The following is a 13,796-nucleotide window of genomic DNA, read 5'->3' on the forward strand; positions in this document are numbered from 1 at the left end:
CATTCAGATGCTTCCATTGCTCATGCCGTAAGGAGTGCACACACACACTCCATGCTCCAGCCCACAGCTATAGCTAGGCTCGAAGTCTGGCCATATAAATGATGAGGCACTCTCATCCTGTGTTGACATTTCTAATGTTCTAGCTTTATATTTGTTATGGTCGATCTCTGTTCATTTCCAAATTGACAAGTGTATTATTTTTCAATCTGGGATAGAACAGGCTGGATGCCTCAGACCTAAGGGGTCTGCTGGCATGTCTTGATTGTATGTATGTCATGTATACCGATATCATATTCCATCAGTCCAATTTGTTTGTTTTGTTTTTTTAGAAGGCATCAACACAATGTTTGATGTATGTCATGTGTGCTTCACACTTTTTCATCCATCCCAACAACAATTGCTACACTTCAATCTACAATGTGCGTAGAAGGTGCTGATTGCTTGACTCGAGTTGCCCGTTGTCTATCGCCGGGAGATGGAAAATGATTACCCGAACAATGGACCCGACTCCTGCACGAGAACAACCTGAAGAAAAAGTTCAGCTTTATTTTGGTCAAAATGTATCATCCACTTTGTTAAAAATGAAGCCGTGCTTTTCAAAATGTGCAAATTCCAAGTACGTCTTGGAAATTTTGTCTTTATGGATGTTGTCTTGAAGAAGAGGCGGCACGGTCAGCTAACGAGTCGAATCAGGTCGGCGTGTTGTATGTTGGCTTGAAGAAGAGGCGGTACGGTCAGCTGACGAGTCGAAGCCCCCGGTCCAGCCTAGGGGCCAAAGCCTCCATGTCAGCTGACGAGTCGAAGCGGGTCGGCATGTTGGATGTTGGCTTGAAGGAGAGGCGACATTGTGATATTGAGAGATCTACAAAATTTATAGAACTTCGGAATTGTCCATTACATACGGTCTAATTTATGTGAAAATTTGAGTGGTACCAATTTGCACCCTTGTTTTTGTACTTGCTTCACAAAAAAATACCCATTTTTGACACATAGAAAATAGAAAATGATTTTATTGTATAAAAAGTTGAAAACTCTATTTTGCAACATTGTTTGCAATGCCAATATGCACCTATATATCTGAGTTCACCACATTATTATAAACTATGCAATGAATATGGTCCTAACCATAATCGTCTGGCTTGAAAGTCATGAATTTCCATACTTCATAGCCCATTCTGTGAAGGATTTTTTTTCAAAATTGTCGTAATGTAAGTTAGGCATTTTTCCTCACAAATAGTACATATAAAAGGAGTCCATGCGAAAGGATTGCAGTTTTTGAACTTCTAGTCATTTTCTTTCATTTTTTTCAAAAGGGGTCAAATGGACCGACATTATAGCAAGGAGTTGAACATTTCCAAACTATAAGTGGTTCTTCGATATAATTACTACTTGTGTACCTAAATTGTTTGCTATTTTTTAGGACAGAGCTATCACACAATTGCAGTTCAAATTGAATTATTTTCGGGAAATCAGCATAAAGTGATTTAAACGTGCGAAAGTAACTAGAGACCTAGAAAATCAATAACACTTGGTAGTTATCCATCAAATATTGGTCTACTTCATGTGAAAATTGGGATAGAGCCATTTTGCACCCTGGTTTTTGTAATTTCCTCACAAAAAATAGACATTTTTTATACTTAGAAAATAGAAAATGATATTTTTGTACAAAAAGTTCAAAACTCTATTTGGCAACATTGTTTGTGATGGAAAGATTCACCTATATGCCCAAGTTCACCACATTATCATATACTATGGAATGAGTATGGTCATTGCGTTGGTCATTTGAGACCAAAATTTTCATGGAAAAAGTGTAAATAATATGGCATCAAATGTAAAATTCTCGACAAAAAATTATCAGTCTCATCAAGATGAGCAACTTTGATTTTAGAAGCATCTTCATCCCAGGTTGTATGCAACTGCTACAGCCAAAACAATGCATTGTAGCTAAGACCCCCTTTTGCCGAGTGGGACACTCTGCAAAGACTCCCTTTTTCCGAGTTTAGCACTCGGCAACACCCTGGTTGTCGAGTTTTGTTGTTTTACCGAGCGTTTCGTTGACGATACTCGGCAAAGTACCTGTTTGCCGAGTTTTTATTTCTGACCATTACTTCTTGGGTAGGAACTCAGCAAAGATACTATTGCCGACTGCCTAACGTAGTGCACTCGGGAAAGAGCCTAACACTCGGCAAAGACGAAAATTCAAATAGTGAAGCTTTAAAAGAGCGAGTGCTTGTGTTTAGCCAGTTTCTTGAACTATTGGACTTAATCATGGAACAGTCAAGGAAAGAGTTCAACTGGACTAAACACAACAAGCTCATGTATATAAGTGGAAATTTCTCTGTTAAAACCCGCAAGGCCTTGATGGTGGAATTCAATGATATGGAGAGCGAGGCCAAGGTGATGCTTGCGTGGACCAAGGTGTGTGGAGAAGGTATCACCCTCTTTGGAGTGTCGCGTGTGGTGCTCCTCGATGTTGTGTGCAACCCTTCTGTCCAAAGGCAGGCGATTGGACGTGCATATCGAATTAGTCAGCAAAATATTGTCCATAGAAACAATCTAATCGGAGAAGGAACACAAGAGAAGGAAACATATGATATACAAGCTAAGAAGGAGCAAATATCAAAATTATTGTTTTCAAGTGGGCCACAGCCTGCGGAGTGCAACCCGTCATTGGAATTTATTTCCATTGACCGGATTTTGGAACAAATGACACAAGATGAAAATCTGAAAGACATTTTTGTGAATATACTCCCACCATAGTAAGAATATAACTTATAGATATCTGGTAAGTGGGAGCTTCTAAGATTAGAATGTTCCAATTTCCATATTTGTTCGTGGTTCTAATCCTTTTATATCATTTGTGGACCAGCTCACGTTTTATCAAATTATGAATTTATGGATTCTTCAACAAAAGAAGTAAAATTATTTGCAAGGTCTTGGAAATAGAAATTCTAAATTGAGATCGTGTATGCGGTACGCCTCCTTTTGGGTGATTTTTTTTAAATGGCAGCCCTACAATTTTTATACCTATCTGGAAGATGGGGCAACACCATTCAGGTGCTTCCACTGCTCATGCCGTAAGGAGTGCACACACACACTCCATGCTCCAGCCCATAGCTATAGCTAGGCTCGCACAAGTCTGGCCATATAAATGATGAGGCGCTTGTAGGGTAACGTAGCAGAAAACAAAATTTTTTTTACCTACGCACCAGCCCAGGACCACTATGGAGACTGCATACAAGGTTTGATCTTTTTCGTTACCGACTCGTAGCGCAGCGGGAAGTAGAGTCGATGACGATCGGCGGTGCAGATCCCCGCAGCTAGGATTTACAACCTCCCAACCGCGAGGATGAATACCCTCATCCGCCATACGGACACCCCTCCGGGAGGCGGTCGAACAGTCCCCCGGACGGTGTCGCGGACAGCCCTTCGGGAGGACCTTCGAAACTCGAACGGTCACTCGGACAGCCGTCCGGGAGGACCCACAGATCTCGGACCGTCACTTGGACAGCCCTTCGGGAGGCACCCTCGAACAGCCCCTCAGGGCACTAAGATCGAAACTACGACCTCTCTACAGAGTTGCACACATACGGTGTCAGCTATCCGGCAGGGCTTCGCCGTCCAGAACTAGTTCCTGCCGGAACCGAGACAGCCTTTCGGCTCTACGAAACTATTTCGCTGGGAGGGAGAGAAGAAGCCAGATCATTGCAATGGCATGTATGTGAGAAGGGATGATCCTTTAGGCAGCCCCCTCCACCCCTATTTATAGGCCAAGCCCAAGGGTGGCTTCTCCAAGAAGCCAAGGGGGGAAATACCAAAAAGGCCCTCAGGGTGGCTTCTCCAAGAAGCCAAGCAAAAAGCACTTTCACTATTCATGACGACATTTTTCAGCGTCCATTCGAATTGAAAATATTTATGTGGGCTCAGAACATTTCCAGTACCCACTAAAATAATTTTCAACGCGTTCCGAAACAATTTCGGTTTAGTGATTTTCATCTGCGAAAAGCAAACAAGAATGCGTTTTCACTATTCATGAAGACAATTTTTCGCGTCCACTAAATCCGAAAATATTTCTGTGGGTCTTAGAATAATTCCAGTACCCACTAAAATGATTTTGGATTCGTTCTGAAACAATTTCAGATTAGTGAATTTCATCTGCGAAAAACAGCCAAAGCGGTACCGGCAGCTCCGAAACATTTTCGGTTTTTATTTCTGAAAATTCCAAAAAGTTTCCAGAATGATTCTGGCACCCTCCAAGAATTATCAGGCATGTGCCGAAACCATTTTGACTTAATGGCATACCCCGAAACAACTTTTTCGGTTTCACCGAAACTCATCCGGTGACCTCTCTCTGCGGTACGATTCCGCTGTCCGAAACTTTTCGGTGTCCGAAACTTTTTCGGTGATTTTCTCTCAGACTCCCTGTCTAGTATTCAGCAGATAGATGACCCTCAAGCGTGTGACCCTATAGGTTCGGTGAAGTATAGACATGACCTGGAACCCCTTCCGATCAATGATCAACATCGGAGCCGTGGACACCCATATTGACCCCTATACCCACACGAATGAATATTCGAGTGAACCTCCAGTTGAGGTGAGCTATTCCTGTTGCTTCACGATATATCACAAACACCTGAGGTGAGATTTATTGCATCCCCGTGGGCCAACACTTTGTCCACTATGCAAGTTACCTCGTTACCGGTTTTGTTCTCTTTTCTCGTTTCGTGTTCCGGCATCCCCGTGATCAAATCACAAAGTGTCTGGCCAGACGATGATGGACACCGTAACACCGAGTGGGCCCGAGTATATCTCTCCATCGTCGGAGGAGCAAATCCCAATCTCGAGCTATCAAGTTACTTAACATACTTTCCCATGAACCCGTAAGCCGCCGTAATAGCCATCCAGTTATGGATGACGTTTAACAAACCCCAAAGTTCATGAAGCAAGCATGAAGAAACTCGATACTCTCATGGTCTAAGGAATTATGCAAACATTAACTATCTCTGTGTTATAAACCATTAACTTGTGACGAATGTATCTCATAGCATAACATCAATTCGGGTCGATTCAACACAAATGTCCTTCCTGACATTGTGCCCTCAAAGTTGCTTGGCATAGACATGCCCATGATTGGGAAAACATAATCATCATGCAACACTTGAGCTAGTCTTAGAGGCACGACTAGGAATACATTTTACCGTTTATTATTCCACACGTGCATATGGGTTCTCCCCAGAGCCTTTATGGATATACGGGCTCGGGAACCACAACAGTTATAGCATGGAACATAAACATAATTATGAACAAGGAGATAATCAATAACATTTATTATTGCCTCTAGGGCATATCTCCTACAGACTCCCACTTGCACTAGAGACAATAATCTAGCTTATGCTAATGCACTTCACACCTGTGGCACACCGGTGTAAATATGCTTCGCTTGTGGTATAGCCTGATGTCCAACGGATCTGACGACTTCAGTTCCGTGTGTATCTTTGCATGTCCTCGCGGTTTCACAAAATTCATATTTCGTGTGGACTTGGCTTTGTATGTATGTGAATCACAGGTCGAACCTGGATTCCTCAGACTGAGTTATGGAGCAACTACCTGCAGTAGTGTCCCATTGTCAAAAGCCATCTTGGAACTATACTAAGTTCATGAATGAACTATATGATTCAACATCTTCTTTGTCGCTTCTAAAGCGTCAACATACTTGGCCCTTGTTATAGAATTCGCCACAGTAACTAGTTTGAACAAATTCCAACTAACTGCGCCACCACATTGTGTGTTACACAAAACCCTTAATTTAAATCGAAAATCGCATGGAGAAACGATGAAGACTGTATCGATGTAACATTTTACAACGAACTCTTCATGATCTCTGCTTGCGAGAAAACCATGTCATCAGTACTTACTCTAGTACTCTGTGACATCTTTCACTGTTGTCCCATGATCAGTAATTTGATCACTTTGGTATCCATACTCGCAACACCTTGGGAGTATCGGACATATCTGGTTGTTTTACATACCATGGAATCCATGATTAATCCAAACACAAAAGTGTGTGGAATCTGCATCATGTATTTTACTCATCAGTGTTTTGGGACACCGAGTCTTGCAAAAACTCTTTCCATGTGACTTTGGCAAGAATCACTCCTTGGCGTTTTAAATGCTAAAAGGTTTTAGCATCTTGTCAATATGTATTCATTGCTTAGCCCCATTAGGTAAATCTATCTCCATAGATCATCATGCCTAATATTGAGGCTATTTAGCCTAAGCACTTCATCGAAAAACTATTTTCAAATGAAGTCCTAATTTGTGTCAAGAAATTTATTTCCAATTACCAATGTGCCAAGCACATAAGGTTTTTAGAAATATTATTACGCTCCCACTTACTTTCTTGAATTACAAGCATCTTCGTTACCCATTGATGAAGTCAAAACCCCTTTGACCATTTCATCAAAACATGAAGATTCCAACTCCATTTTGCTCTCTTCTGTCCATTGCTGGAACTCTGAAGTTTGCATACCTACTAGCATCCTCTGGATCGACAAATTACTTTGGACTGTATCATATACAAGTCCTAGCTTTCATTTCCATCAGATGGAAATCCTTTTATCATCCATGTTTCATATCTCATGATTGAAATATGTATTAATTGCTAGTTCAACCCGAACCGACTTTAAGCATCGCTACGATGAAAACAACCTCATCGTAGTCAACTCTTGAACTTGTTATTTCAACAAGTCGAGCTTTATGGATAAAACATTTTTATCCGTATCAGTTTTAAGTTCCATAAATGTTCGTTAGACTCTAAGTCTTCCGAAAGGTGTATCAAGGTTTTAATCTTGAATCACTTATATGGAAACTAACTCGGGTTGTATTGGCATTTAGCCAATTCTGGAGTCAGGGCCCATCAACGCTTCCTTGTGTACCGTAGGTATAATGTTGTCTAACAACAATATCTCGTTTGCGCACCTGAGAGGTTTGCACGAGCCTTGCCTACGTGGTTCAGCTGCAAGTTCGACCGAAGTTCATACATTTTATTGTAGAGACTTCCGTATCAGTCGCAGTAGGAAACTCTGGATTTACTTCCAAGGTCTCTTTCCTTTGATCTGATGAAGATACTGTTTATCTCGTCGAGTTGCACTATTCTCCCACTCTCCTTTTAGAAAGAACCATTCTCTTTAAAAGCATACCGTTCTTTGTGGCAAACCTATTTGCCTCGGTATAGTGAGGGAGGAATACCCAATGACTTGGGATAACCTACAAAGTAGCACTTGTCTGAATTGGAATAGGTTTGTAAACTTTTACACAAGCCCCATATTCCAAATGTTAAGAAAAGATACAACATGGTTGGGCGTACCATACCATGGCTTCATTTCAACAGACCCGATGTAGCTCTTTTCAGTGTAAAAGCCGCAGTCTCTAAAGCATCACTTTAAAAAGGATAATGGCAAATTTATTTATGTCATCTTTGACCTTACCATGTCATAAATGGTTAGATTACATCTCCACGGACTTTTCACTTGCAGTGGTGTTCCGGGAGGTGCAAGTTATGAAACCCCTTTCACAACTCATCAGACATTCGCTAAACATGTAACTCAAATATCCCTTTGTGCAATCAAATTGCAGAAACATAATTTTCTTGTTACAATAACTTCTACTTCATTTTTGAAAACCTTTCGAATGATTTCAAAAGATCCAGACTTACGTCTCATCAAGTAAATATCCATATATCTACTTGAGTCATTTCCGAAGATAAATAAATCCACCACTAACAACACTTATCGGACTACACACATCAAATGTGTGATCACTAATAAGTTTGTTGTTCGTTCCTTATGGCCTGTGAACGGTATTTTAGTCACTTCACTTTTCGGAGGAAAGTTGCAAGTGTCAGATGATTCAAAATCAAAAAGACTTCAAAATCCATCATAATGGAATTTTCCATGCGGGTTTCTCCAATGTGACCAAATGTAGTGCCACACTTGTGTGGTATTCTTTTAGTCTTGCGACATTTAGCATCAGTGTTATGGATGTATCATATTACCCTCAATATTCATAACATACGTCCCATCTTGGATGGAAGCATGGCCCTTCATGTTATTCATAATACTTAACAACAATTGTTGTTTTTATGAACAACTCTTTTGCAACAAACATTGTGCAATGGGCTAGAGTGTATGAAACTCTAAAATGAATTATGAAAGTAAACCCAGAGGTATTGTATTATTATCAATATTCATAACATACATCTCATTCATAATGAAAGTATGGCCCTTGTGCTATTCATAACATCGAACATAAAAGGTTCTCTTATGAACAACCTTCTTGCAAGATACCTTATGCAATGGGCTAGAGTTTTTAAAAATCTAAAGGAATTATGAAAATAAATACAGACGGCAATACACCGATGGAAGGTATAGTAACATTTACTATGTTCCCTGTGTATACCTTAACCTCATTTCTGGCTAGTCTTTTTAGGCCATAGTAGCTCTTACAGTGATTCGCAATTGAATGCAATCGAGCGGGTATCTTTGTGATTAACTCACAATACCCAAGAATTAGTGATTAACATGTTTAACCATAATTCCCAAGAACTATATCTTTGACTAGCCTACTATACATCAAAAACTTGTATGACATTCATACATGAGCTGGATATTCCAGTCATCTTTCTTTCTGCCTTTATACTTCTAACAGTTTAACTTTTAGTATTTCTCCTACTCACAAAAGAAGCACCCAACTAAAGAGTGGCGTTAGCCCCGGACTTCCTAGGCGTGTAAGTCATACTAACACCCTTTGGACACTTCCTTTCTCTTTAAGTTGTTGTTTTATTCACCTTTCATTATATGACAGGCGTTCTTCTGGATCCCTTTCCCAACAGTCAAATGCATAGTAAACACTTTTACTAATACTTGCAAACAAACATTGCTTTGTTTGTATCTGAAAATAATTTTCAGTTCCATGAATATCATATAACTATCCCAACTTTCGAAGTTTGGGTTTCATGGAAGCAAACATATTGCACTTGACTGAAACGGAATTATAGCTTTTGGATCGAAGGACGAGAGTCACATGATCCATAGCATTAGCGGGAGGATACGGAAAGCATGCGATAGGACAAAGTCCTTCTCGGCACTTTTGAGGACAATCCTCATATTACGTTACCAATCGTAAAGTTTTAACCAGATATTTAACAGCTATTCAATTTTAATAGGGAAGGTGGAAACGCGAGCCATTATTCTACAACTATTTTGCAAGAAACACTTAGACAGTGTTCATAATTAATTGCACTAAGAATTAAACATGTTAATTCAACAGTGCGCTCCCACTCAAATCAATATCTCTCAAAATTGATTGTGAGTGATACAAGACCCACATTTCAATTGTTCGCCATTGGTGTAACACCATTGATGACGAAAAATCTCAACCGGTAGGCCAACTTGCCAATCACATCTCTATGTGACTCTTGTTCATCTTTCGATGCGTGTTTTCCGAGCTCATGACGGTCATGCCTGAACGTCAAGACAACCAAGTGATCTCGCTGCGAGGTCTCAACTCACCCGCCTCACACTTCTCTAATCGTTCGTACCCGTGTGACACGGCGCACCCCGAAAAGATAGGTGCCGTTACGGTGCTACACTTGGGAGAACACTAACTACTTGGTATTTTAAGTGAGAGATCACCCTAATAAAAGCGACTACCGCGCAATCAAGAAGGGTGCATCATAAGGGATAAACATCTCAGGCAATTCATAATAGCATGATATGGTATAGCCCTTTCTGACGGAGAAGTCTTTCATTTCTTCGTCTTCGGCATTCGCGTCGGTGTTCACCTTCGCGAAGATTGCCACCACCTTGTCGATGCACCAGATAATATTGCTATCTCTATAGCTAACAAAATAATGCATTACAACAAGGTTGACATGCAGGTCATTAAAGTGCAATCATATGGCTCCAACCATCATGCCGAATCATGACACGCAGGTCATGTTAATCAAATTACATCATATAGTCATCTCATACATAATCGAATTAGTATGAGCACTGCTATACCACATCATATGCACATCCTGCAAAACCAAGTTAGACGCCTCTAATCGGTTTATGCAAAATTTATTTTACGTGGCTTCTAAGGTTTTGACTTAAACCGCAGCGACCAACGTTTTATCATCAAGTATGATTATTCAAGTTGCTAGATTAACGTCTCGGGGTGTATGAAACACGGGATAATTAAATCTCGAGCCCCATACTAAACTTCGTCATACGCATGACCCCCGTGCAGATCATATCTGCAATGCCCTTTCATCTGCGAATTTCATCTTTCTTTTGACTACGGCAGAACCCAAAGAACTGATAGCACTTCCATGATCAATCAGGATCACGGATTGCCAGAACTTTGTCAAATTCCACCATACTGTCTCGAGATTGAGCAAACGCAAATTCTAGGGAAGCAACAAGAACCTCGGGTAACAGATTTCATCTGTCACCCGCATAAATAATTTTCAGCAATAGATCTCATCTACTACCTAATTATATTATGCAATACCCATACATCTCCATGTATTCTAGATCGAAACCTGCATCTACGCATAGCACGGCTCTTGATGCCACTGTAGGGTAACGTAGCAGAAAACAATTTTTTTTTTTACCTACGCACCAGCCCAGGACCACTATGGAGACTGCATACAAGGTTTGATCTTTTTCGTTACCGACTCGTAGCGCAGCGGGAAGTAGAGTCGATGACGATCGGCGGTGCAGATCCCCGCAGCTAGGATTTACAACCTCCCAACCGCGAGGATGAATACCCTCATCCGCCATACGGACACCCCTCCGGGAGGCGGTCGAACAATCCCCCGGACGGTGTCGCGGACAGCCCTTCGGGAGGACCTTCGAAACTCGAACGGTCACTCGAACAGCCCTCCGGGAGGACCCACAGAACTCGGACCGTCACTTGGACAGCCCTTCGGGAGGCACTCTCGAACAGCCCCTCAGGGCACTAAGATCGAAACTACGACCTCTCTACAGAGTTGCACACATACGGTGTCAGCTATCCGGCAGGGCTTCGCCGTCCAGAACTAGTTCCTGCCGGAACCCAGACAGCCTTTCGGCTCTACGAAACTATTTCGCTGGGAGGGAGAGAAGAAGCCAGATCATTGCAATGGCATGTATGTGAGAAGGGATGATCCTTTAGGCAGCCCCCTCCACCCCTATTTATAGGCCAAGCCCAAGGGTGGCTTCTCCAAGAAGCCAAGGGGGGAAATACCAAAAAGGCCCTCAAGGTGGCTTCTCCAAGAAGCCAAGCAAAAAGCACTTTCACTATTCATGACGACATTTTTCAGCGTCCATTCGAATTGAAAATATTTATGTGGGCTCAGAACATTTCCAGTACCCACTAAAATAATTTTCAACGCATTCCGAAACAATTTCGGTTTAGTGATTTTCATCTGCGAAAAGCAAACAAGAATGCGTTTTCACTATTCATGAAGACAATTTTTCGCGTCCACTAAATCCGAAAATATTTCTGTGGGTCTTAGAATAATTCCAGTACCCACTAAAATGATTTTGGATTCGTTCTGAAACAATTTCAGATTAGTGAATTTCATCTGCGAAAAACAGCCAAAGCGATACCGGCAGCTCCGAAACATTTTCGGTTTTTATTTCTGAAAATTCCAAAAAGTTCCCAGAATGATTCTGGCACCCTCCAAGAATTATCAGGCATGTGCCGAAACCATTTTGACTTAATGGCATACCCCGAAACAACTTTTTCGGTTTCACCGAAACTCATCCGGTGACCTCTCTCTGCGGTACGATTCCGCTGTCCGAAACTTTTCGGTGTCCGAAACTTTTTCGGTGATTTTCTCTCGGACTCCCTGTCTAGTATTCAGCAGATAGATGACCCTTAAGCGTGTGACCCTATAGGTTCGGTGAAGTATAGACATGACCTGGAACCCCTTCCGATCAATGATCAACATCGGAGCCGTGGACACCCATATTGACCCCTATACCCACACGAATGAATATTCGAGTGAACCTCCAGTTGAGGTCAGCTATTCCTGTTGCTTCACGATATATCAAAAACACCTGAGGTGAGATTTATTGCATCCCCGTGGGCCAACACTTTGTCCACTATGCAAGTTACCTCGTTACCGGTTTTGTTCTCTTTTCTCGTTTCGTGTTCCGGCATCCCCGTGATCAAATCACAAAGTGTCTGGCCCGACGATGATGGACACCGTAACACCGAGTGGGCCCGAGTATATCTCTCCATCGTCGGAGGAGCAAATCCCAATCTCGAGCTATCAAGTTACTTAACAGACTTTCCCATGAACCCGTAAGCCGCCGTAATAGCCATCCAGTTACGTATGACGTTTAACAAACCCCAAAGTTCATGAAGCAAGCATGAAGAAACTCGATACTCTCATGGTCTAAGGAATTATGCAAACATTAACTATCTCTGTGTTATAAACCATTAACTTGTGACGAATGTATCTCATAGCATAACATCAATTCGGGTCGATTCAACACAAATGTCCTTCCTGACATTGTGCCCTCAAAGTTGCTTGGCATAGACATGCCCATGATTGGGAAAACATAATCATCATGCAACACTTGAGCTAGTCTTAGAGGCACGACTAGGAATACATTTTACCGTTTATTATTCCACACGTGCATATGGGTTCTCCCCAGAGCCTTTATGGATATACGGGCTCGGGAACCACAACAGTTATAGCATGGAACATAAACATAATTATGAACAAGGAGATAATCAATAACATTTATTATTGCCTCTAGGGCATATCTCCTACAGCGCTCTCATCATGTGTTGAGTTTCTAATGTTCTAGCTTTATATTTGTTATGGTCGATCTCTGTTCATTTCCAAATTGACAAGTGTATTATTTTTCAATCTGGGATAGAACAGGCTGGATGCCTCAGACCTAAGGGGTCTGCTGGCATGTCTAGATTGTATGTATGTCATGTATACCGATATCATATTCCATCAGTCCAATTTGTTTGTTTTGGTTTTTTTAGAAGGCATCAATACAATGTTTGATGTATGTCATGTGTGCTTCACACTTTTTCATCCTTCCCAACAACAATTGCTACACTTCAAGCTACAATGTGCGTAGAAGGTGGTGAGAGCTTGACTCGAGTTGCCCGTTGTCTATCGCCGGGAGATGGAAAATGATTACCTAGACAATGGACCCGACTCCTGCACGAGAACAACCTGAAGAAAAAGTCCAGCTTTATTTTGGTCAAAATGTATCATCCAGTTTTGTAAAAATGAAGTCGTGCTTTTCAAAATGTGTAAATTCCATGTACGTCTTTGAAATTTTGGCTTTTTGGATGTTGTCTTGAAGAAGAGGCGGCACGTTCAGCTAACGAGTCGAAGCAGGTCGGCGTGTTGTATGTTGGCCTGCAGAAGAGGCAGCACGGTCAGCTGACGAGTCGAAGCCCCTGGTCCAGCTGAGGGGTCAAAGCCTCTATGTCAGCTGACAAGTCGAAGCAGGTCGGCATGTTGGATGTTGGCTTGAAGAAGAGGCGACATGGTGATATTGAGAGATCTAGAAAATTTATAGAATTTGGGATTGTCCAATACATACGGTCTACTTTATGTGAAAATTAGAGCGGTACCAATTTGCACCCTGGTGTTTGTACATGCTTCACAAAAAATACCCATTTTTGACACAAAGAAAATAGAAAATGATTTTATTGTATAAAAAGTTGAAAACTCTATTTGGCAACATTATTTGCAATGCCAATATGCACCTATATATCTAAGTTCACCACAT

General features: G+C 41.5%; 1 pseudogene; it reads left to right on the forward strand.

Moving 5' to 3' along the window:
• The first annotated feature begins 2,268 nt into the window (after positions 1-2,268).
• The window catches only part of LOC123124131 (SNF2 domain-containing protein CLASSY 3-like), a 13,389-nt pseudogene continuing 1,861 nt past the window's right edge, over positions 2,269-13,796 (forward strand).

Source organism: Triticum aestivum, chromosome 5D (assembly GCF_018294505.1).
Source record: "Triticum aestivum cultivar Chinese Spring chromosome 5D, IWGSC CS RefSeq v2.1, whole genome shotgun sequence".
NCBI lineage: Eukaryota > Viridiplantae > Streptophyta > Magnoliopsida > Poales > Poaceae > Triticum > Triticum aestivum.